Raw genomic sequence first — 22256 nt, 5'->3', positions numbered from 1 at the left:
GGTCTATAAAGTGGAAACTGTAGCTGCCATTATGATGTGCAGTGATGTTTTAAAATTACCGTAAACCTTGAACTATACAAAGTATGTCAATGGTTGAAATCTGTGTTTTTGTATGATATACTAGTTACTATGGTAGTAATAAGTTAAAGTTAAAGTACCAATGATTGTCACACACACACTCGGTGTGGTGAAATTTGTCCTCTGATTTTGACCCAACCACTTGATCACCCCCTGGGAAGTGAGGGGAGCAGTGGGCAGCAGCGGTGCCGCGCCCGGGAATCATTTATGGTGATTTAACCCCCAATTCCAACCCTAACTTAATTAGTTACTATGGTAATCTAATTAGTTACTATGGTAATCTAATTAGTTGCTATGGTCACCAAAGTCACAGCAGCTCAGACGAGGCACTAAGCAGTGTGGGTGGGGAGCATTTCCACAGAGTGTTTCCAGAGCAGCCAGCCTGAAATGTGGGTGTCAGGGACAAACGTGGAAGGAGATGTTTACAGCAAAGTTCTAAAGCTTAGTGATGTATCAGATTTTTTGTAGGTGAGGTTTTTTTTTTAACCTTCGCGTTCATAGTTCGCTGTTTGTTGCATTTTTGTTGCGAGTCACTTGATTGTAAAATAGGGGGTGTGACGTTCATATGTTGTCAATATCCAGTGTTTTATCATTAATAGTAAAAATTATTTATTTTCATGTACATTCTGGTGTCTCATTCAGTAAAAAAAACATAAAATTCCAATTCGTTTTTAAAGGTGGTCTGTCATAATGTTTTTAGCATTCAATCAGACATTATTGCAAGGTTTTGTTTTAGTGTTCCTAAAAATCAGATATATCGGCCCCCAGACACACTTTTTTCTCTAAATTTGGCCCCGCGAGTCAAAATAATTGTGCAGGCTTTGTGTAGACTGTCACGGTTTGGAGTAGGGCGCAAGCGACATAACCCCAAAGATGACAGAGTACAATAATATTATTTAATGGATGAACAAAAGGTGTGTTCACATAGAGAGGAGAAAATAACAAAAACTCACTCACAAAAAGGAGTGGAGGAAACAAAAAAAAAAGGCGAGTGCACCATTAAATGCACAAGTTATTTGTGGGGCAGTATAGCTCGGTTGGTAGAGCGGCCGTGCCAGCAACTTGAGGGTTGCCGGTTCGATCCCCGCTTCCGCCATCCTAGTCACTGCCGTTGTGTCCTTGGGCAAGGCACTTTACCCACCTGCTCCCAGTGCCACCCACACTGGTTTAAATATAACTTAGATATTGGGTTTCACTATGTAAAGCGCTTTGAGTCACTAGAGAAAAAGCGCTATATAAATATAATTCACTTCACTTCACTATTTGGTATCAGGAACAACAAGTGTACGTGAAGTAATGGGTAGCAATGATCTGAAATAGGAGACTGAATGGCAACTAGGTACAAATGTGTTGCAAAACGGCAGCAGGTGTGGAAGTCTGTCCACAGCACTAGGAAGTAAATACTACAAAATAACGGTTCAGGACGGATCAAATCAAATCAAATCAAAACAAATCAACTTTATATATAAAGCACATTTAAAATTTACCACAGGGATAGCCAAAGTGCTGTACAATGGGCAGTTTAAAAGATAAAAGCAAACAAAACAACACAAACAGAACATGAACATGACAGGTACTGGAATATCACACAGAGAAAAAGCAAACATAATATCCAAAACTGTTGCAAGGATGTAATAGTATACCCCCTAAATTTAACAGATAGCATAGGTAATATGGGAAAAAAAAGAACATAAGCAAGTCTGTAACAAGGAAGGGCGGCAGAAGAACTTTGGTGGCGGGTCGCCAAACTGCACGCTGGCCGGCCAACATGACCCGGAAGCCAGTGGAAGAGATTCCAATCCTCATTCGTATACTTTATTAGTCCCCAAGTGCAAATTCATATTTTCAGCACAATCCCATTCAAGAGCCGACATACATTACAGGGAGACAGAACAGGAACGGTGACGGGTCAGCTAACCTCAGGCGCCCCTTAGAAAAGTGGGGGGAAAAAACCCAGGGGGGTTTGTGGCCATGCTGGGCCATAGCTTTAGCAGGCTGCTTGGCTTGAGGTCTAGAAAGTGGCATAGTCAGACCCACTGGAGCAGCAGATGGAATCATTGGACTTCTGGAGGTAGCACTGGAGATGGCGTCAGTGGCAGACCCACTGGAGGCGGCACTAGACATCACAGCTGCAGCAGACCCACTGGAAGCAGCACTGCAGATAGCGGCTGTGGCATCTTAGGTGCAGGCGCCAAAGCAGGAGGTAGCTGTGCGTCCCTCGCTGCGCAGCCCACAGTCCCTCTTCCTCAGAGGATGGATGCCAGACGTCCCCCGGGAATCTGACAGATGAGAGGGATGGGTGGGAGGGAGCTTTAGGAGTAGCAGAGGAGTCCGACCATGTAGCCAAAAGATGGAAAAAATTGTCTAAGAGGGTGACCCCCTCAGCACCCCTGGCCCTTAATCGGCTGGTTAGCTCCTCAAATTCCCAAGTCTGGGGGACTTGAGTCCCTGCGAGGTCATTTGTAGGTTGGATCCTTTGTCAGGAGCTGAAATGCAGCATAGTGACGTGACCCCAAGGATGCAGAAACGGGAGGCAGGCGGTGAATAAAATTGTATTATTTACTATGAACAAAAGGCGTGTTCAAACGGAGAGGGGAAAAGAACAGAAAACTCACCCCCAAAAAGGAGTGAAGAAAAACCAAAAGAAGGCTAGTGCACCAGCAAATGCACAAGACTTGGAACTTATTTTGTATCGGGAACAACACGTGTACGTGAAGCATTGCGAAGTTGTGATCCGACAGTGTTTTCCAAATGGGAGACTGATTGCCAATCAGGCAGCAGGTGTGGAAGCCTGTGCAAAGCACGAGGAAGTAATTATTACAAAATAACAGCGCAGGACAGGAACTAAAATACTACACGCAGAGAAAAAGCAAACATAAGTCGAAAACAGTTACAAGGATGTAACATGCAGGTTTACAAAAAAATCATCATCAGCAGTTACTTTAAGCATCTTGAATCAAGAACCTTTCAAATCAGGAACCATATTTGATAGCTTATGTTTTGATAAAGATGGACCTTTTCCCCAATATAACTACCCATTCTACACAATTCCGAAACGCAATCTGGTGAAACAGCTTTTTTTAATGGAATTATTTATTTGTAATTTAGTGATTATTTCATTGAGAGCAAGCTACAAAGCAAAACATTCACGGTAATGAAACATTTACAATTATATATAATAAGTTAATAGAAATTACTAAAAGCCTTATTTATTTATTCATTAATTTTCTACACCACTTGTCATCTTTATGGTCACAGTGAAAACAGCGTGGTTTCAGTCCCTGCCTTTTCCGTTCCACAGGGGACTCAAACCTGGGTCATCGGCATGAGAGGCGAGCTATCAGCCCTGGCTATCAACCCCTTAGCCACAGCACCATACTTGCCAACCCTCCTGGATTTTCCGGGAGACACCCGAAATTCAGCACCTCTCCCGGAAACCTCCCGGAAGAAATTTTCTCCCGAAAATCTCCCGAAATTCAGCGGAGCTGGAGGCCACGCCCCCTCGAGCTCCATAAGAACCTGAGTGGGGAAAGCCTGTTTTCACGCCCGCTTTCTCACTTTACAAACAGCTTGCCTGCCCAATCACGTTACAACATCTACGGATTTTAATAAAAAACTGCACACACAAGGAGACGAAGCAGATGAACGAGGAAGTTACAGCCATGGCCAACGACTTATGTGGTTTTGTGCACCTGACGGCAAGTGACTCTCGCCAGAATGCAAATGGCAGAACAAAGGTTACTCAAATAGTGAAAGGTGAGTGTTGTTGGTTTTATTTTAGTAACCAGCAAGCATAGTACAGTTAGTAGAACAACTGTGTTTTTATTACTGTGTATTTGATAGGTGCCGTCTGAAATTCAACTGTTTATTTTATTTATACATATAATAAAATAAATATATAACTAGAATTCACTGAAAGTCAAGTATTTCATACATATATGTATATAAGTATTTCATACATATATATATATATATATATATATATATATATATATATATATATATATATATATATATATATATATATATATATATGAAATACTGTATATGTGAAATACTCGAGTTGATGAATTATACTCCCCTCTTAACGACGCCCCCCGCCCCAACCACGCCTCCGCCCCACCCCCGACCACGCTCCCCCACCCCCCAAAATCGGAGGTCTCAAGGTTGGCAAGTATGGCCAGCTCTACTCTTGAGGTCGTCAGGGAGTGAGGCTTACCAAGGTACACTTGGTCCAACCACACTGGCTGGCCTCCGTTACACTAGCCTAGGGAATAAACCCACAAAGGCACATGGAGAACATGCAAAATCCACAACAAGAGGTCCAAATCCAGATTTACTATAAAACTAGAACCACCTGGTTTTGAGTCAAAGGTGCTAACCACATGCACCACCCACGACCCAAATGAAAACAAGTGGTTTAAAAAATGGATGCATTTTTAAAAAGTCTAAAATGTATTGAAACATTGTATTTTCTACATGCTTGCATTGCTCACATATACCATAGTGGAGGCTGACAGACTCACTGTATGTTCGGCACGCTTATGACACATGACAAAATTTGCTCATAAGCAAACGCTGTCTTTAATACTTCACATATTTTTCATGAATGGCCTTTGAAAGCCTGTCCTGACTCAAAATATCCCTCCATGTTCATCCGTGTATCAATGGAGCTGTCCGTGAAGAAGAGTGCTGACGCTGACTTACAGCTGAGACGCTGTTACATCACGCTCGGTTTGCTTGGGGACTGTGGATGATATACACAGGTGAACAGTCAATGTGGCGAGTTTAAAACGCAGCTGAGAGTCTTATGAACGGGCTCACCATAGAGAATGGGAGACAGCTGGAAAACATCACATCAGGTGACAAATGACAAATCTGGAGACGCGTTACCTGAGGCAATGTAGGTGATGGCGGGGTAAGACATTTCTTGTAGAGCAATTTGTCGTGTGTCAAAACATCAACCTGCATTGTCTGATTTGTCATTCATTTAGAACAAAAACAATGAAGAAAACACTTATTTTCCTAAAATATTTTCCATGACATTTTCAGCCACTACAAAGACAAGTGATCGTGTGATGTCATACTCTGCAGGATATGATGCAAAATGTGATTTTGTTGTTGTTTTTTTAGTATGCCATCCTTTTATGTAGTCGCCTGTGAAGTGACCCGCATGCACACAAAGATTTCAGTCTTGCTGCATTTGTGGCTTTTTCCAAGAATGTTGTGCAACCAGAATCTGTATTTTACAAATCAAATTATTTTGAAGGTCCTGCAGTCCTGGGTTCAAATCCAGGCTCGGGATCTTTCTGTGTGGAGTTTGCATGTTCTCCCCGTGAATGCGTGGGTTCCCTCCGGGTACTCCGGCTTCCTCCCACTTCCAAAGACATGCACCTGGGGATAGGTTGATTGGAAACACTAAATTGGCCCTAGTGTGTGAATGTGAGTGTGAATGTTGTCTGTCTATCTGTGTTGGCCCTGCGATGAGGTGGCGACTTGTCCAGGGTGTACCCCGCCTTCCGCCCGATTGTAGCTGAGATAGGCGCCAGCGCCCCCCGCGACCCCGAACGGGAATAAGCGGCAGAAAATGGATGGAAATGGGATTAAAAAAGTGTTACAATATGATAGTAAATATATACTTAAAATGGCTTAAATTCACACTTTTGTTTTAAACTAGCACACACACATTTACAGCTACCTTTTTGAACTTTAGGGCTGCCCGAACCACTATATTTTTGTTTTGGAGACATTAATGTGTGTTTTGGTACTTCTAATTCCTTGTCAAGAATAATGTCTCTGAAGTAACCTCATGATCAAGCTGTCTTCAATAGCTAAAAAATGGTACAAAAGTTAATATCCTGAAAAGGTGGAACTAGCCTAAGACAGTGATTCTCAAACTAGTGGTAGGCGGGCTCCATTGAGAGGTACGCCAAATAATCGCTTAATTAAATATTCAGTTACTGTTCAAACTGTCTGTAATGTTATGATGCCCAAAAATATTAAATATACTTTTTAAATAAAATCTCTGCCTTGACTTTAATGAATACTTGGACCTACTACCTACTGTATTTTAATGTTGGTCATTATGGTGGTACTTGGGAAGCCAAATGTTTTCTGAGGTGATTCTTGGTGAAAAAGGTTTGAGAACCCATCCATCCATCCATTTTGTACCGCTTATTCCCTTTTGGGGTGGCGGAGGGCGCTGGCGCCTATCTCAGCTACAATCGGGCGGAAGGCGGGGTACACCCTGGACAAGTCGCCACCTCATCGCAGGGCCAACACAGATAGACAGACAACATTCACACTCACATTCACACACTAGGGCTAATTTAGTGTTGCCAATCAACCTATCCCCTGGTGCATGTCTTTGGAAGTGGAAGGAAGCTGGAGTACCCGGAGGGAACCCACGCATTCACGCATTGACAAATGTATCATAGAACTGTAGAGTTTGCTGGGCATTGTAATGCGGGTTCGTTCTTCCGAGAATGCAGTCGGGCTTGAACACAGCGTGAAGGTAAGAAATAAAGATTTATTTAAACTAAAGAACAGACTATACACAGAAACACTGGTACTAGGCAGAAAAAAACAAAAGCGCTAGCATGGGAGCTAGGGAAATAACAAACAAACCTGCACGAGGCACAAAAAGGGAAAACAAAAACTACTAACATGAGAGCTAGAGGAACAAAAGGCTTAGCGGGAAAGCTAGCAAGAAAACACAAAAATTAGGAATCGTTACTGAAGTGAAATATAAACTGCGTGAATCACTTACTAGGATCCGAGAAAGAATGAACAACGAAGGCAGGCTTAAATACTGGCAGTAATCAAGAGAAACAGGTGTGCGTCAACAGCGAGTAGCAGGTGGAACTAATATGAAACCATGGTAACAGAACAAAACAGGAACTAAGGAAGTCAAACAACAGAATGTGATACAAAACTGAACAAAACTAGAATATAGGAGGATCCAGGCAGCGGATCATAACAAGAACAATCATACTCACAGTTACAGTGCAGGATTTCATTAGCATGAAAAACTGGATATCCAGTGTTTAATTGGGCAAATTCCTAACTCAACTTTCTCTTCTTACTTTCTCTCTTGCGCTTTCAATATATCAGTGAAAAACAGTTTCTGTTTCATCTTAGGTTACAACGTAACTCAGTTAACATTACACATCTGCAATGTGCATTCCTCAAACTTAATACAAATCAAAGTCACTTTTAGACTAGCCAAGCAAAACATAATTTGTCATAAATATAACTGAATACCGAAATCCTGCAGTGCAAAAAGGTCAAAAACTAAAGTTTTTCCTGTCAATTATAAAGACAAAAAGGAACCTTTGAAAAACCTGACACGTGTTTACCCATATTAGCGACAATTGCAGTCACAGTTGCTAGTTTTGTTTCTCGGCAATAAGTCCTGAACAGAAAGTCGCTACATCTAGCGCAGTGGTTCTTAACCAGGGTTCGTTCGAACCATAGGGGTTCGGTGAGTTGGCCTCAGGGGTTCGACGGAAGTCAAAACACACCCGACTCATCGTGTAAATACAAACTTCTCCCTATCGGCGTGTTATGGATACGGCAACATCTGACTGATTTGCAGGTGTGTAATTTGTTTCCAGTTTATGCACTGTGTTGGTTTTGTTGTTTGAACAAGGTGATGTTCATGCATGGTTCCTTTTTTGCACCAGTAAAAAAAACATGGTAACACTTTAGTATGGGGAACATATTCACCATTAATATAGGTGCTTATTAACATAAAATTAGTTACATATTGGCTCTTAAGTAGTCATTAAGTTGTTATTAATGCCTTATTTGGCATGGGCTTATTATAACCCTAACCCTCTAACCCTGACCCTAACCCTAATACATTTTACAGCCCGAATAAAATTCAAGTTTGATTTAAAACGTATAGAATTCATTAGACAGAAATAAATAAATAAAAATGTAAGGAAAATGTTAATGGACCAGAGGCCCCACAATATTATACAATTATATGATACAACGATACAATACAATACAATTCGGAGAGGTTTTATCTTATTTATAGCGATGCACAAATGTTAAAAGTGCATTTTTAATGTGCAATAATTAGAATAAAAGAAAGATTACAGCAAGCAGAATTGTATAATACTCGTTGAGGCTGTAAAATGTTTTTTTCCCTTTTTACTCGATTAACCGAACAAACTAATGGATACATTACCTATTAAAATAATCCATTTATATTTGCTCACAAGCAGTGATGGGAATAACAGTGTTATAAATATTCCAAGACATTTGCCTTCTGTTCCTCTTTTTTTTTCGACGGAGAAATGAATCAATCATTTTCCGGGTTTTGCAGGACACGTGGGAATCTTTTAAAGCCACTGTCGACTTTGTCAGCTCTCCCACTGTAAAGCCCCTGTATCAAGACGAGGAGCGGAGAGGCATGTTCCAGTGGAGCGGTGAAATAAAAAATACAAAAATAATTCACGATCTCCACTTGCAGGGAAACCTTTCAAAGTTTCTGCACCACACAAGATACTACAAAAATTAAATAAAAATATGATAAACAAAGGAATTCATGAAATTGCGACGCCAATTGATGGCTTGGCAGGATGTTCGTCTTTTACAACACACTCGGTAGCCACGAAACTAGAGAATGGCAATGATAAGTGATACCTTCTTGTGTGCTGCATGGTGTAGTGGGATGCGGAGGCTGTTACACTGGAATTAATCTTTTATGAGGTGAGAGGCCACTTTATTGCCAATATCAGAAGAAAAGGCCATGACTTCTTCCAGGGGGGAAAGACTCAGGATTTGTTTTCTGTATGGGTGACGGTGACAGAATCGCAGCACTCAATTCAACTGAAGTGTGAAGATCATGCAAATGAGTCGATTCAGCCACTTTAGTCGATTCTGAAACACTGGCAGAAAACCTTGCCCGAAGCGTAAAGATAGGGAATTTCATTTTCTTTCCTACCGCCTGAAGCATCGGAGAACAACTCAACCTTTTTCTAATAGGAAGGGCAAAGCAGGCTTAACAGCACCAGATTGCTGCAGTTAACAATCCTCTAAATGGCTTACTTAGGGCACGGCGGGAAGAAACGTTGGACTTCATTATATATGCGGAGAGCAGAAGCAATGGCTGTAGTAGAATGATTCACAAGCTCAGAAAAAGTAGGGGGATTTTTAATGAATAATGTGTGACACACTGACATTGTTTCTGTGGTAACACGGCTCCTCCAGAGAGACGGAAGAGATGTTCACCAAAATGAATGACACTTTGTCCTCCATGCTTTTACTATAGAACTACATGTCGGTACATCTCGGGCTTGATTTACAAAGATCCAGATAGATAGATGGATAGATAGATAGATAGATGGATGGATAGATAGATAGATAGATAGATAGATAGATAGATAGATAGATAGATAGATAGATAGATAGATAGATAGATAGATAGATAGATAGATAGATAGATAGATAGATAAATAGATAGATAGATAGATAGATAGATAGATAGATAGATAGATAGATAGATAGATAGATAGATGGATAGATTGATGGATAGATAGTACTTTGTTAATTCCTGAAGGAATTAGTAAAGAGTTCCCTCAGGAAAATTAAAATTCAGCAGCAGTATACAGAATTGAGATCGAATTTAACAAGAAAAGAGTAAATAATAGGGGTATAAAAGGAAATAAAATAAAAAATATAACAATAAAAAAACAATTAAAAGCAACAATAAGAATAAAAATATAACAGTAAAAATAAAAATATAACAAGAGAAACTATGCAGTAGCGACCATGTTGTACCACGCAGTATCCAGCATGTGCAATCTATAAAATAGTGTGTACTATTAGTGGGTGTGTTTTGCGCGATTTATAAAGATTGCATGTGCAATTGTAAAGGGGTGAAGACAGCCTATTTAAATGAGGATTTTGTGTGTACAATACGGGGCATCACGCTCTCATTTACTGCACATTCATGTTATCAGGCTGCTACCTGTGGTGTTTTGCTACGTTTTTTAAACATGTAGCAGACATGCACTACATTTTATGAGCACTTTAGAAGTAGTCCTGCAGTGCAGGACTTTTCATTCATTGATTTACACCGAAGGTACGCTCATTGGCGAGAGGCTGCACTTACTCTTCTCAAAACGGAAAAATACATACGTTTTTTTTTTGTTTTTTTTATAAAGGAGATATTTTAATAATGTATGTTGTATGGGGAAAAAAAGTAATGTCATTGTCAAAAAAATGCAAAAGGACACTAAAACACATCAATTGAATTTGTTTTAGTCAGCCCCTTAAGTCCTTTAGCAGCTATAAAATTATAAAATCATGTTGCTCAATGGACAATACTGTGTATCTAATATGTTTTATTTCTGACCGAGTACCAGTATTTTTTGGTTCCGATTCCTAACTGGGTCTGTCCTGGACTGTGAAGATTTTGGACTAACGGTATTGCTATCGGTATTTTTCTTATTCAGCTGACCGTCTTAATTATGACACGCTGCCACATTCAATTTAGCTGCCGCTGCCTACACATGAGTCAGCCTGTAATAAATACAAATAAAGAGGCAACACCACACAAAAGTTAGTAACAACAATTCATCCTCAAAAGTCCCTCAAAGTCACGTATGCTGATTAGAGTTATATAGTTTCAAGTAAACACCGTCATTATAGTAATCCACATGCTAATAGTAATCCACTCAAATGAATGAAACATTTAAGTAATACAATAATCCATAGAGTTGATTTGACGCAAGATCAAATCCGCTGCCGACAAGTCTGTAGTCGCCGTCTCACTGCATTGCGGCGCATTTGCTATATGGCATTAATAAACACCTTCCTTGAATGTATTTAATTTAGTTCCATACCTTTATTACACTTGATCACTGAGTCTTTTTATTTTCATACACAACACAGACACGTAAATAGGTTGGTAGCTGTCAACCTTTGGTCCGTTACTCATATACGTCCGTGTGCTACATAAACCCACATTAAAGTGTTTCAAAAAGATGCAGCAAATGTTGCAAATGGTTCGAGGGTTATTTTTTTCATTACCGTTACGTCAGCTTGTGATGTTATATAATAGAAAAAAATATAGTAGAATAGGGAGTAGTTTATTGATCCATGGGGGAAAAGCAGCATCACTGTTAGCTCACAATTGACAATAATAATAATAATAAATAATATAATATATATCATATATTATATACGTAATATATAATATATGAATAATATAAATATATTCTACATATATTCTACATTTAAGTGCAGTCAAGAAGGAACATTTGCATTATACAGTCTGATGGCTGTCGGTATGAAGGACCTCCTGTGTCGTTCCGTGTTGCATTTTTTATGTTTTATTTTATGAATTTGTTACCAACACTTAAGTGTTCTTTCCATCTCTAAACAGCACATGACTTTAACAGATCATTCAAATGCATTCTACCAAAATAGCATCTACTTAAAATTTGGTTTTGTCACTTGCATGCAAATGCGCAAATCACTTGTGGGTCTGTTATGTGTGGGGAATATGTGGTACCATTATTTGGATTGAACCTAAAATCTACTTTCCAGAACCTATCACAATGACATTAAATATATTGTTGTTATTCCCATCCAATTACATGAGTAAGACTGTATTTTCAATGCTAAATGGTTAAGACACGCAGCCGTCACTCATGTACATGAAACCACGGTATTATCTTCCATCTGAAAAACATACTTAAGTCTTACAGTATTAATATAGGGCCTAATCTAATAAATTAGTGTGTGTATTAAAACATGTGTAAACTTGTGTGGCAAAGCGGATCTCCTAAGATCATGAGGATTGTGTCTCTTAAATGAGTAAAAAGGGATGTGCAATACATTTAGCGTGTCTGTCGTCATATAGATGCACAATACAGTAAGTGCTGATTGTCAGAACATCCCCAATACCAGAGGGAGGAGTTGTTGCATACAATTATTCAGCACTCATGATCTGATTTGCTGAGTAAAAGAAAGGCGATGGACAGAGAATCCTTCATCCGTGTGTGTGTCAACATATTTGAACTGTCAGGAATAAAAATATAATGGACATATCTTAGAATGTTAAAGCTGTTGAATGACTTATGGAGTAGATTAAAACAAATTAAATTTATAAGTTTTGGTGTCTGCTGGTGTTTTTTTGTTTTTGCTGTTTAAATACATTAATAATACCATTTCCTATGTGAAAAAACTTCTTGCAACATGCATTTTAATGCACCCATCACACTTTTACGAATATTTTACTCAGAAAAAGTGGTGTGTTCTGCATATTCCACAACATAACAAAACAGCACGTTGGGGCATATGAAATCATGAATGTAGAGGGAAATGGGTGTTTAATTGGGCACAGCTAGTGGTAAATGCAAAAAACCTCCTTTAAATAGGGCAGTCTGCACCACTATTGCACTTGTTGTCATTTGTATACGTAGTCTCAGTACACCCAGTTTTTTTTGTTTAGTAGATCGGTCCTGTGTGTTATGTACAGTTTTTTTTGTGTCTATATTTTGCTTCTCCTTAGTTTTAAAAATCAAATGTATAGTATGGGGACTGCCTCATATCCAACACGGAAAGGCTTCGCGGTGTCTTGGCTGGGTGAGCAGGTGTCGGACACCTCAGTCTCCTTGGGCGTATCCTCGCTCATCCATGGGGACTGGACACTGGCCGAGAGTGGAGTCGGCTCTCTTGGTTGTTTTGTTGGGTCTGCTCCTGTTTCTGGCCATGCTCCCTCCACGGACGATGGTGTGGAACACCGCAAAGGCCACCACAGTGTATATGTTTCTTTTAGTTTTTATTCATAGCGGTATGTAGAATTGGCTGGTTGCATCAGCTCCGTTACTTAAATGTCTTTCATGTCCTTTGTGTTCTTTGTTGTTTGATGTTTCCCCCTTACACACATGTAAGATGGATGTGTACTATGTCTATGAGTTGTTTTTTTTCCCTTGGCCTCAGACCCCCCCCCACAGACACTTGTTTACCTGTATCTCACCTTTTTTGTAAGGGGCGCTGGAAGACGGCAGACCCGTCAGCCATCCTGTTCTGTCTCCCTGTAATGTATGTCTGATCTTGAAGTGGATTGTCCTGAAAATTTTAATTTTCCTGAAGGAACTCTTCTGACGGAATAAATAAAGTACTATCTAATCTAATCTAATCTGATCTAATCTAATCTAATCTAATTTAATCTCATCTATCCATCCATCCATCCATCCATCCATCCATCCATCTTCTTCCGCTTATCCGAGGTTGGGTTGCGGGGGCAACAGCCTAAGCAGGGAAACCCAGACTTCCCTTTCCCCAGCCACTTCGTCTAGCTCTTCCCAGGGGATCCCGAGGCGTTCCCAGGCCAGCCGGGAGACATAGTCTTCCCAACGTGACCTGGGTCTTCCCCGTGGCCTCCTACCGGTTGGACGTGCCCTAAACACCACCCTAGGGAGGCGTTCGGGTGGCATCCTGACCAGATGCCCGAACCACCTCATCTGGCTCCTCTCGATGTGGAGGATCAGCGGCTTTACTTTGAGTTCCTCCCGGATGGCAGAGCTTCTCACCCTATCTCTAAGGGAGAGCCCCGCCACATGGCGGAGGAAACTCATTTCGGCCGCTTGTACCCGTGATCTTATCCTTTCGGTCATGACCCAAAGCTCATGACCATAGGTGAGGATGGGAACGTAGATAGACCGGTAAATTGAGAGCTTTGCCTTCCGGCTAAGCTCCTTCTTCACCACAACGGATCGGTACAACGTCCGCATTACTGAAGACGCCGCACCGATCTGCCTGTCGATCTCACGATCCACTCTTCCCTCACTCGTGAACAAGATTCCTAGGTACTTGAACTCCTCCACTTGGGGCAGGGTCTCCTCCCCAACCCGGAGATGGCACTCCACCCTTTTCCGGGCGAGAACCATGGACTCGGACTTGGAGGTGCTGATTCTCATTCCGGTCGCTTCACATTCGGCTGCAAACCGATCCAGTGAGAGCTGAAGATCCCGGTAAGATGAAGCCATCAGGACCACATCATCTGCAAAAAGCAGAGACCTAATCCTGCGGTCACCAAACCGGAACCCCTCAACGCCTTGACTGTGCCTAGAAATTCTGTCCATAAAAGTTATGAACAGAATCGTTGACAAAGGACAGCCTTGGCGGAGTCCAACCCTCACTGGAAATGTGTTTGACTTACTGCCGGCAATGCGGAGCAAGCTCTGGCACTGATCGTACAGGGAGCGGACCGCCACAATAAGACAGTCAGATACCCCATACTCTCTGAGCACTCCCCACAGGACTTCCCGAGGGGCACGGTCGAATGCCTTCTCCAAGTCCACAAAGCACATGTAGACTGGTTAGGCAAACTCCCATGCACCCTCAAGAACCCTGCCGAGAGTATAGAGCTGGTCCACAGTTCCACGACCAGGACGAAAACCACACTGTTCCTCCAGAATCCGAGGTTCGACTATACAGCGTAGCTTCCTCTCCAGTACACCTGAATAAACCTTACCGGGAAGGGTGATGAGTGTGATCCCACGATAGTTGGAACACACCCTCCGGTCCCCCTTCTTAAAGAGAGGAACCAACACCCCGGTCTGCGAATCCAGAGGTACCGCGCCCGATGTCCACGCGATGCTGCAGAGTCTTGTCAAACAAGACAGCTCCACAGCATCCAGAGCCTTAAGGAACTCCGGGCGGATCTCGTCCACCCCCGGGGCCTTGCCACCGAGGAGCTTTTTAACTACCTCAGCGACCTCAGCCCCAGAAATAGGAGAGTCCACCACAGATTCCCCAGGCACTGCTTCCTCATAGGAAGACGTGTTGGTGGCATTGAGGAGGTCTTCGAAGTATTCCTTCCACCTATCCACAACATCCGCAGTTGAGGTCAGCAGAAAACCATCCGCACCATACACAGTGTTGATAGTGCACTCCTTCCCCTTCCTGAGGCGGCGGACGGTGGTCCAGAATCGCTTCGAAGCCGTCCGGAAGTCGATTTCCATGGCTTCCCCGAACTCCTCCCATGTCCGAGTTTTTGCCTCAGCGACCGCTGAAGCCGCACACCGCTTGGCCTGTCGGTACCTGTCCACTACCTCTGGAGTCCTATGAGCCAAAAGGACCCGATAGGACTCCTTCTTCAGCTTGACGGCATCCCTCACTGCTGGTGTCCACCAAGGGGTTTTAGGATTGCCGCCCCGAGAGGCACCAACTACCTTGCGGCCACAGCTCCGGTCAGCCGCCTCGACAATAGAGGTGCGGAACATGGTCCACTTGGACTCAATGTCCAGCACCTCCCTCGTGATATGTTCGAGGTTCTTGCGGAGGTGGGAATTGAAACTTTCTCTGACAGGAGACTCTGCCAGACGTTCCCAGCAGACCCTCACAATGCGTTTGGGCCTGCCAGGTCGGTCCGGCATCCTCCCCCACCATCGCAGCCAACTCACCACCAGGTGGTGATCGGTAGAAACCTCCGCCCCTCTCTTCACCCGAGTGTCCAAAACATAAGGCCGCAAATCCGATGACACAACTACAAAGTCGATCATGGAACTGCGGCCTAGGGTGTCCTGGTGCCAAGTGCACATATGGACACCCTTATGTTTGAACATGGTGTTTGTAATGGACAAATTGTGACGAGCACAAAAGTCCAATAACAAAACACCACTCGGGTTCAGATCCGGGCGGCCATTCTTCCCAATCACGCCTCTCCAGTTTTCACTGTCGTTGCCAACATGAGCGTTGAAGTCCACCAGTAGGACAAGGGAATCACCCGGGGGAGCACTTTCCAGTACTCCCTCGAGTGTACCCAAAAAGGGTGGGTACTCTGAAATGCTGTTTGGTGCGTAAGCACAAACAACAGTCAGGACCCGTCCCCCCACCCGAAGGCGGAGGGAGGCTACCCTTTCGTCCACTGGGTTGAACTCCAACCTGCAGGCTTTAAGCCGGGGGGCAACCAGAATTGCCACCCCAGCCCGTCGCCTCTTACTGTCGGCAACGCCAGAGTGGAAGAGGGTCCAGTCCCTCTCGAGAGAAGTGGTTCCAGAGCCCTTGCTGTGCGTCGAAGTGAGTCCGACTATATACAGCCGGAACTTCTCCACTTCGCGCACTAGCTCAGGCTCTTTCCTCCCCAGTGAGCTAGCTTCTGTAGCCGAGGATCGGACCGCCAAGTGCCCTGCCTTCGGCTGCACCCGACCTCTATGGGCCCTGCTATGGGTGGTGAGCCCATTGGAGGGGTGACCCACGTTGCCTCTTCGGGCTGTGCCTGGCCGGGCCCCATGGGAACAGGCCCGGCCACCAGGCGCTCGCCATCGTGCCCCACCTCCGGGCCTGGCTCCAGAGGGGGGCCCCGGTGACCCGCGTCCGGGCGAGGGAAATCTGGGTCCACGTTTTGTCTTCTTCATAGAGGTCTTCAAGCTGCTCTTTGTCTGATCCCTCCCCTAGAACCTGTTTGCCTTGGGAGACCCTATCAGGGGGCATAAAGCCCCCGGACAACATAGCTCCTAGGATCATTGGGACACGCAAACTCCTCTACCACGATAAAGTGGCAGCTCAGAGAGATTAATCTAATCTAATCTAATCTAATTTAATCTAATCTAATCTAATCTAATCTAATCTAAACTAACCAACCCAGCCGTCCACTCGTTTTCTGCAAGTCCAAGTCTTAGGTCTCTTACGCCTGTAACAAGCACACTCGGATTTGCTGTAAACAGTCCAGTCCCCATGCAAGTACATATTAAAAAAAGACTCAGTAAAAGCTTTCTGTTGGCATCTATAACTGCATTTCACTGCTTTGAACAACCAACAGTACAGTATGTTTAAGACCACTATCAAAATGGAGCAATGCAAAACTTTTTAAATTCTTTAAACTGAACATGGCGTGGCGCAGTTGGGAGAGTGGCCGTGCCAGCAACCTGAGGGTTCCTGGTTCAATCCCCACGTTCTACCAACCTTGTCACATCCGTTGTGTGCTTGAGCAAGACACTTCACCCTTGCTCCTGATGGGTCGTGGTTAGCGCCTTGCATGGCAGCTCCCGCCATCAGTGTGTGAATGTATGTGTGAATGGGTGAATGTGGAAATAGTGTCAAAGCGCTTTGAGTACCTTGAAGGTAGAAAAGCGCTATACAAGTATAACCCATTTACCATTTCATTTAACATGATCATGAAGAAAACTCTGCTGACTGTGAAGCTTAGCTGGCATCGTGGTGCGGGTTTTGTTCTCTTGTGGATGCAGTCGGAGAATGGACACAGCGTGAAGGTAAGAATGAAGATGTATTTAACAACAAAACAAACTAAGAACATTAATACTTGCACAAAGGCACTACAGACAAAACCAACATAACTAGCATGTGAGCTAGAAAGAACAAAAAACGCTAGCATGTATGCTAGGGAAATAAACAAAGGAGGGAATAGCATGGAAGCTAAAGTACAAAAAGTGTTTTACAACTAGCGGGGATAGCGACGTCACCTGTTGCATTGAATAGCAAATGAGAATCTGAGAGAGAGTAACGAAAAAGGCAGGCTTAAGTAGAGACAGAAATTAGGAGGCAGGTATGCGTCGAAAACACAAGGCAGGTGACACTAATATGAAACTATGGCAACGGAACAAAACAGGAAGTGCCACTAGGAACTAAGGAAATCAAATAACAACAAGACGAGATACAAAACAGAACCAAACCAGAACATGACATGATCCACGCAGCGGATCATGACACTGACATGTGAAGGATTTGAATATTTTTAATGCTCACTACATACATTGTAGCTTCTGGTGAGGCCGGTCGCACTCTTTGTTCCCTCCTTCCCTGCTTGCTCTCTTTGTCTTTGTCTGAACTTTTTTAAAGCCTCTTTCTTTGCGCTGTCCTCTAATCCAAATTTCAATATGAATATGATCAGCTGGACTCTTGACGCAATTGACACAGTCTTTTCGACAAGAAAAAGAGGTTTGGGGGAGCCTGGCTGCCCTGATGGAACCATCGCTGCGGGTTACGTGAGGGACTCCTGAAACTCCTGGAGGATCATGTGCCTCTGAGCTCTTTCAATCAAGGACATCGAAGACATCTACCTATTTGGAGCTGTGATCGCGGGGCACTTGCTGATTGGACTGGGCATTGCTCTGGTGTATCGACAAATTCGGAAGACGATGGCAGCCACTCAAGGGGCCCAACGGCTGTTCAACGCAATGGAAGGATTGGGCCGGGCTGTGGGAACACAGACTGGGGCGATTTCTGAGCTGAATTGCAAAATGGATCTCATCTTGGAAAAGTTTGTAGAGAAGGAATAATTAATTGGAATTAAGAATATCCAGCATGGACAAACAGAGAGAGATAAGTCACTATTTTCATCTCCTCGAAGAAAAACAACTTCCTAATCTACGATTTGGACTCCCTTGAATTGCCTTGGCATGGGAACGGGCGGCTCTGAAGGAAATCTCCCAAGGCCTCCTCAAAGATAGACGCTTTTGACCTTTCTTTTTGTCAACAACACCAGCATACGAAAACATTCATCATCTCTCCCAAAGTTATTTGGTTATATACGCACACAAATGACCACCACCCTTGAAGTCAACGCCTTCACTCTGCTTCTGTTGCAATTGGTGTGATATATGTGCTATGTCTAAATGTGTGCCATGCTATGTGAGGTTTTTTTCCTTGGACTTAGTCTGGACCCCTCCTGAGGGTCTAGCCTTAGACTGATATCGTTTTACTCCCTCTCCTCTCACCCAATGTTACCCTTTTCTCACCTTTTTAAGGAGCGCCGTAAAAATGGCTGATCCGTTGGCGGTCTCGTCTTGTCTCCCTGTAACGTATGTCTGCTCTTAGTGGGACTGTGCCGAAAATTTAATTTTCAGTTCTAATGTGTCTTGTGCATGTTAAGAATTGACACTAAATAATCTGAAACTGAATCTGAATCTAAAATGACTATATTGATCTTACTACCATATTTCTGCATGCTAACTACCACATAATTCTTATAGTATATGAGTAGATAGTACTGTAAATGGTTAGTTTTAAAGTAACATACTGTACATATAAAGGGACACACAGAGTCCTGACACAAGGTATTTGCGAGCGGCAATAATCATCAAGATAAGCCTGCGGAAGGAGCAGTTACCATGGAAACCAGAGTCATATGGGACAAAGACAACCTAACCCCCCTTTCGAACAGTTTATCAGTTTCGAGGTGCCAGAGGAAGCACAATGTCTCCTTTTCCCTGCTAGCGGCCATTAGGGAATTGTATTCTTTTTGCTTCAAACAATCACACTGTAAAATAAATCTCAGATGAAGAATCTGAAAATTGACAATGACTTGGTGAGCTTTATTAGAGATTAAATAAACACGCGTAGGAGAAAAAGTTCTCCACCCTTAACATGCCAGCCATGTTTTTTTCGAAGGGTTGTGGTGAATACAGCATGCTTGTCAGTCAGACGGGGGGACTGTGTGTATGGGTGGGAAGAGAGGAAATGACAATGAGCTTACCAAAAAGTCACAGATCCATGGTCTAGATCAGGGGTGCCCACACTTTTTCTGCAGGCGAGCTACTTTTCAATTGACCAACTCGAGGGGATCTACCTCATTTATATATATTATTTATATTTATTTATTTATGAAAGAGACATTTTTGTAAACAAGTTAAATGTGTTTAATGATAATACAAGCATGTGTAACACATATAGATGTCTTTCTTTCACGAAGACAAGAATATAAGTTGGTGTATTACCTGATTCTGATGATTTGCATTGATTGGAATCAGACAGTAATGATGATAACGCCCACATTTTCAAATGGAGGAGAAAAAAGTTGTCCTTTCTGTACAATACCACATGAAAGTGGTTGGTTTTTGGCATCTAATTCATCCAGCTTCCATACACTTTACAAGAAAAACATTGGCGGCAAATTCCGTAGCTTGCTTGATTGACATTCACGGCACCCGAGGGTCTTGTGAGATGACGCTGGCTGCTGCCAGTTCATTATTATGAAAAAATGACAGAGAGGAAGGCGAGAAACACTTTTTATTTCAACAGACTTTCGCACCGTCCCTTCCGTCAAAACTCTAAAGGCCGACTGCCCATTTCCTATCTTCACAATAAAAGCCCTGCTTCGTGCTGCCTGCGCTAACAAAATAAGAGTCTCGGAAAGCTGGCGTGCACAAGTGATGTGCACGCCAGCTTTCTGAGGGATCGCTTGTGCACGCCAGTTTTCCGAGACTCTGTATTTAGTTAGCGCAGGCAGCATGAAGCAGGGCTTTTATTGTGAAGATAGGAAATGTGCAGTCGACCTTTAGAGTTTTGACGGAAGGTACGGCGCGAGAGTCTGTTGAAATAAAAAGTGTTTCTCGCCTTCCTCTCGGTTATTTTTAATAATAATGATCTTGCAGCAGCCAGCGTCATCTCACAAGACCCTCCGGTACCGTGAATGTCATTTAAGTGACGTCTTGGTGAAGATTGATGATCACTAATTTTTAGGTCTATTTTTTTTAAAAGCCTGGCTGGAGATCGACTGACACACCCCCCGCGGTCGACTGGTAGCTCGCGATCGACGTAATGGGCACCCCTGGTCTAGATCAAGTTTTTGAATTTATGTTTGTTGCAGTCCAAGTCCAATAAAATGAAGATTTTATAATAGTGTTGAGTCATAATGAAAGCATTTTTAAGTAGCCTAAAATCAAAAGATAATCTTAAATTATTTTGCACAGAATTATTGTTTTGGCTACTGAGTTTGGCTTGTTGTTCATGTTGACTTAATGTATACTGTGACCAATTCGTAGTCCCTGGGAATCCATCAGTACCAATGTTTGGTATTTGCGATATTTGCCATATACAATCTCTAGGTTGTACAGTGTATTGCAACCTAGAGATTAGTACTTACAAGCAGACAGTGAGTAGACAGAAAAGGGTGAACGGACGCATTTGGGCTTAAAAACTAATGATGAAGGTGAAGTTATAACACTGAAAAAACACACATTCATCGAGTGAGTGCATTTTGAAAAGCAGGGCCTTATGTTGACTGCTTTCTATCAAGGCATAGTTGCTTTGTTGGCATGGACAATTGCAACATTACCAGACAGGGCAGTCCTTTACGAATATGCCTTTTTGCTGGCCAAGCCCCTTGAGGCAATGCAGAGTCTGCAACCACATGAGACATCACGTGCAACAAAAGGCCCTTTTCCACCGCAGGAACTTTTTCTGGAACTTTCCCATTTAAACTGAGTAAATAAAGGGTAAATAAAGTTCCCCCTGTGTTTCCACCAAAAACTACCAAGGTAGATTTAGTTCTTCAGGAACCTTTCGGAGTTCCTCCTAGCTGGATGGGACTTTTCTAAGTAACCAAAAACTTTTTCGGGGGCGGGCGGTGCTGTTGAACGCTGACTAGTTAAATACAGTTAGCGGTGTTCCTAGAACGTCTTTTTCAAACACATGCGAACTAGTTCATTTCTTATTCCTTGTGTATTTCTATTACAACAAATGACGATGGAGAAAAATAAGAATGAAAATAACTTTTGGCATGCAGAAACTTTTGTGGGGTTTCTTTGTGCTGAATAATCCTGGATCAGTGGAACTATTTTGGAGTGTTTTTACTCAGCATAGTCTTTAAAGGGGAACTGCAGTTTTTGGGGAATATTGCTTATAATTCACAATCATTATGAAAGACATGAGGACGGATAGATTTTTTTTTTTAAATGCATTCTGAATATGAAATAAACGTAAATAAAAGTCTGCTTACAATGAAGCCAATGGGAGCTAAACTATTTCACCCATAAAATCCAATAGATAACCATTCATGAAGTGACAAAAATATTCCATTTACATTTCTTGACATTAATATTAACCAAGTATTAGTGATATTATTATTATAAACGCTAACGCACATAAATAATTTACAGCGGTGCCGTGATCACAAGGTTGTGGGCCTATGTTTACATCATTGAGTGGTCTGCTGCTTCCTTGCTTCCCTGCTCCCTGTAAGTTTATCGTAGATCATAAATCATGCATCTCACCTGAAAAGTAGATGGCTGAGAATATAATCCGCTAAATTGGGAAAGTTTGACAGCCATTTCAGAACCTTGCATTGGCGAGGACGACACGAAAAGCGCTTGCCCCCGTGCCTAACCTTCATGAATTCATAATTTACCCAGAGGACGACTTTCTGACTTTTGGACATTGCGATACATTTTATTTTGTAAATCATGTTGTTT

The 22256-nt window shown here is 42.6% G+C and overlaps 1 protein-coding gene across 4 annotated transcripts in view; it reads right to left on the bottom strand.

Moving 5' to 3' along the window:
• The window catches only part of LOC133549610 (ryanodine receptor 3-like), a 373912-nt gene that overhangs the window by 332689 nt on the left and 18967 nt on the right, over positions 1 to 22256 (bottom strand). The gene's annotated exons all lie outside the window — the stretch shown is intronic.

The sequence above is a fragment of the Nerophis ophidion genome, linkage group LG03 (assembly GCF_033978795.1).
Source record: "Nerophis ophidion isolate RoL-2023_Sa linkage group LG03, RoL_Noph_v1.0, whole genome shotgun sequence".
NCBI classification, from domain to species: domain Eukaryota; kingdom Metazoa; phylum Chordata; class Actinopteri; order Syngnathiformes; family Syngnathidae; genus Nerophis; species Nerophis ophidion.
The sequence above is the reverse complement of the archived record's forward strand: the minus strand, read 5'-3'. Positions and strand labels throughout refer to the sequence as shown.